We start from the raw sequence: 4,774 nt of genomic DNA, 5'->3' as shown, positions 1-4,774 counted from the left end.
AAGTAGGACTGAAAAAGAAATGAGAGTAGAAGCAGATAAACCAGTTAGGCTGTTGCTTGAATAACTCATGCAAAAAATGACAGAGGCCCGAAATTATTAACAAAAGGGACTAAAAGAAGGAGGCATATTCAAGAGATATTTAGGTGCTAAAATCAATTGGCCTTCAACTTGTATCTTTACCACTTTATGTTACAATAATTTCAACTGTAAGTAAGAGAATAATTTTGGGTCATTTTCTTATGCAGTTGTTCTCTTTTTCATGGTCTTAAGCATCAGCCTTGAGCGTCATACCCTCAAATAGCAATGTCCAAACAGGAAGGAAAGGGAGAAGCCCATCGAACACTCATTTCTTTCTTCCTTCCTTCCTTCCTTCTTTCCTTCCTTCCTTCCTTCCTTCCTTCCTTCCTTCCTTCCTTCCTTTCTTTCTTTCTTTTTCTTTTTTTCAATAAGAGAGGAAGATCTTACCCAGAAGACTTTAGGCAGGTTCCCCTCATATCCCATTAACCAGAATTAAGCCAAATGCCCATGCCTCAAATGCACAGAAACTGAAAAAATGAAATCTGGCTCTTTCAGCTTCTATAATGGAGATAGATTCTAAGAGTAGTAGAGAAAAGGTTGGGACTAGCTTTTGAAAGAAACAGCAGTTGTGTCTCCTAGACTATTTGATTAGATATGGAGGCTGAGAAAGAAGGAAAAGTCAAAATACCTGCTTTGACATCTAGTATTGCCATTCACTGAACTAAGCAAGAGAAACAGGTTTGGGGTAGGGAATGATGAAATCTTTTTAAATATATTTGAATTTCTAATTAGAAAGCTCAGAGTTCAGTTTCATAGGGGCCTAGAGCTCAAAATTGAGAGCTAAGCTAGAGTTCTGAGCTTGAGAAAATATAGCTGAGTCACACGGTAAAAGGGTTTGTCCAGATACAGTGTGTAAAGTTATTAGAGAAGAGCCAAAGAGAGAATCTTGGAAAAAGAAGCCCATCTGAGAGACTGAAAAGGAAAGTCCATGAAAGTAATAAGGAAAGCAGGAGAGAGCAATATTTTAAGATGGAAAAGAGATCAATGATACTAAGTACTTACCAAAGACCCACCCATTAACAAATACTTCCCAGAGACCTTACAAATATGTGGTCTCTATGGTGACCATTGCCAAGGAAGAAATATATATAAGAAGGTATTTATAGATAAATGATTTTTTTTTTGGTTATTTGTTATGCTATTTGTTTTTTAATGAGCAGGAGAGAGAGCTGGAACAGAGGAGTAAGAGTGATCTGTAATGGCTATGCAACTGTAATATACAATTGTCAGGAAATGTCTGTGCCTTGGATCTTTGTAGAACTAGCATGGCCACCTACCGAGAGTCTAGGATGGTCAGTAGAGTCCTTCCTTCTCCCCAAAATATAAAACATTGGGTCTTACTTTTCCAATTCCATCTCTTGCTTATTATTGCAATTTTGCATTCTGCAAAATAAATTTCCTTTATCAAGGCTAATTTTCTTACCCTAATTTGTTTTAGTTCATTACTCACAAAAATGGAGGAAATAAAATTTAAGAAAAATACTATCTAAATAAAAGCACAATATCTATGGCAGTGACCTCAGACAAAGCCCCACCCAGTTAACGTGGAAGAGTTGCTATTAAAGAAAAAAAATCTAAAATTTAACATCACTCTATTTTGTTTTACTTTTTCAGTTCTCTTACAAATCTTTTAAATATTACAAATAAAAGTAGATACTAAGTTTTATGTTGTAGTAAATTTCAGTTTAATGGCTTTTTATAGTCTTTACTGTGTTACCATTATACTCTAGAAGGTCAGCAAGAGTAACCTGCTATCCATAAAGAACAACTGGATAAAGCAAAACCCACGGTTTTTAAGAAAAAGCAGTACTATCGGCACAGTAGGTTCAGTCATGCCCTCTTGTGCATAAGTGTAGCATAGCAGCTCCTATTTTAAATAAATATAAATTGAACCCATGCTGTGCCAAGTTCTATGACAGGTGCTGAAGATACAGCTCTGGACAAGATATAAAAGGTCCCTATCTTCGTGGAGATTATTTAGAGCATACTTTATTATTTATACAAGTTAAAATCTATTACAAAAACCTCTGTTTGAAGATTAAGCATTTCTTCCCCCTCTCCTCAGCTGCCTATGAGGTGCTCAGTTTTTCTGGTGACTAGGGTTGCTCCTGGCAGTGCTTACCCAACACTAGCCTATACCATAGCCTCTGTCTGGGAGCTTGCCAGTATCTACTCAGCTCTCATCCTGCACAACAATTAGGTGACAGTTAAGGAGAAGAAGATCAGTGCCCTCATTAAAGCAGCTGGTGTAAACTTTGAACCTTTCTGACCAGGCTGGTTTGCAAAGGCTCTGGCCAATATCAACATTGGGAGCTTTATCTGCAAGATAGTGTTTGTTGGACCTGTACCAGAAGAAAGTCCTGCCCTCTCCATCACTGCTGCCCCGGCTAATGAGAATCAAGTGGAAGCAAAGAAAGAAGAATCTGAGATCTGAGTAGTCTTATGATGGCATAGGCTTTGGTCTTTTTGACTAAATCTCTTTTGTAACACATTCAATAAAAAGCTGAACTCTGGGGGGAATAAGATTAAGCATTTCATTATATGATACAAATGGTTTTATTGGTTAAAAAAATATTATCAATAATTTCTTTGGTCTACAATCTTAAATTATTGATTCGGTTTGCCCCTAAACTTTTCTCCTTAACATCTATTGGTAAAAATTTTAGAATACACTAAATTTAGTTTTACAACTATTATTTTCAGATACAATACATTGTGATGTTTAATTCTAAGATCTTATTTAATCTTAATGTTACTTGTCATTGAGAAGCCTCTGAGGCTATAATTTCACAGTTTGTGATCCCAGGAAAGCTTTATTAAGTTCCAGACAAGAGACAGTTTATGTTATTAAAACTGAAATTCCCTAAATCTTATTATATATTCTTACTATCTGTATCTTTATGGTTCTTACCTAAAGAAGTCTTCTGAAAATCTCAAATTTTGATGCCTGATTTTTGTAGCTTTCAAAAACAAATTTCTTGTTTTAATTAGAGGAATAGAGACTAAATTGTGATGGCTGCATTTAAATGACATACTATTTGGCCCATAATGACCTTCCTGTAACGAATGCAAATATGATAAGATATAAACCATAGCAAGCAGATTTGGGAGAATTTAATTTTAATGAAACATTTAAATGAATAATCATCCACTCTAGCTTTTGATTACACAACAGTTAAATCATAATATTTCTGTATCAAGAGATTGTCTCCTCATTCCTAAGTGTGAAGAACACTATACATTTCTCATTTAATTGGTAGCCCAATCCCTCTTACTCTTACTCTAAGAATATTCTCTTATACTTTTAGAGGGGATTATCTAGTTAAGGTAGTCCTATGAGTGGTGACTTTAAGTATATTGCATCCCAAAAGACCCTAAATAAACCTAAAATCTAATTTAAAACAATAAGCCTATAACACAAATATACCTTCAAATCAAGTTCTCTAGTTTGTCTTTACAATCAAAAAACTGACTAAAAACCCTACTTACATTAAAAACCTAAATGCCCCATTTGCCCTTTAAGACTGGGTATTTCTTTAAGAAATGGATGATATGTACATTTTGCACTTTCCCCTAGGGATGCTTTTGCTCCATCTTCCTATATATTCAAACATCTGGCTAAAAATTATAAATGAATGCCTACCAAATTTTAAGTCACCCTGCATTGCCTGCCTTGCTTATGGAGGCCTAAGCCATAAGCCAAGGAACTTGATCAATCAAACATTTACACCTGCATGATGCAAAGGGTGAGGAACACCTTAGTTTGAGAGTCATGAAACCCACCTCAGCAGATATATCCAACACCTTTGAAAGCTTTATCATCATGTTTTAGGGTGGAGGGATCCACACATGATCACATCCTTTCTCCAACACAATATAATAGATGCGTATCAGTTAGCAATCAATATAACAATGATGTGAAATAAACCACCACCGAGATCTGTGGAAACATGGCGGAGTGAGAGAGATCTCCAGATCTCTTCCCTTGAAACAACAATAAGCGGAACATCTAAAACTCAACAAAAAACAGCCAAACTGCACACCAACACGTCTGAGCGTGGGATCTGCACATAAAAGCTACCACAGGTCAGAACCCAGGCAGTGCACTGGGAGAAATAAAGAAGCTGCCTCTCACATCCTCTCCCTGCAGGAGGAGGGTCAGGGGAGAAGGAGAGAGGAATTTGGCGAGTTTTCTTAACATTCTTGCCTGGGATAGCTGTGGCTGCAGGGCACAGTCATCAGAGGAGAAAGCAGGGAAGCTGGACTGGACCACAGAGGAATAACAGCTGATTTTTGCCAGGGGCAGTTGCAAAACCCAGGCTGAACCACAGACCCAACCCCCAACCCAGTGTTCCCCTGCCCCCATACCCTACAAGATTTATCACCATAGAGCCCAAGGGAATCTGAGCAAACGTTGCTGAGACCGTCCCTTACAATGACAATGACTGAAACTGAGGGTGGCAAGCGTGATTAAATATCTACAAGAAAATTTAAAAAGTGTTATTAACACTTTATGTAAAACAGGGATCCAAGAGGCTTAGACACCACCTACTGGAAACCAAAGGAAAAGCACCTTCTTTGCAGCAGGCTAAAGATAGACCTTTATATAATAAATCTTCTTTCTGGAAAAACAGTAGAATACACCTCCATTAATGCCCAGGTGGAGAAATAGTCCATTAAACACCATAAACAACCA

General features: G+C 37.1%; 1 pseudogene; it reads left to right on the top strand.

Annotated features, from left to right (window-relative positions):
- The first annotated feature begins 1,343 nt into the window (after positions 1-1,343).
- LOC102882929 lies at positions 1,344-2,552 on the top strand (annotated as a pseudogene).
- The last annotated feature ends 2,222 nt before the right edge of the window (positions 2,553-4,774 follow it).

The sequence above is a fragment of the Pteropus alecto genome, unplaced genomic scaffold (assembly GCF_000325575.1).
Source record: "Pteropus alecto unplaced genomic scaffold, ASM32557v1 scaffold57, whole genome shotgun sequence".
In the NCBI taxonomy this organism is placed as follows: domain Eukaryota; kingdom Metazoa; phylum Chordata; class Mammalia; order Chiroptera; family Pteropodidae; genus Pteropus; species Pteropus alecto.
The sequence above is the reverse complement of the archived record's forward strand: the minus strand, read 5'-3'. Positions and strand labels throughout refer to the sequence as shown.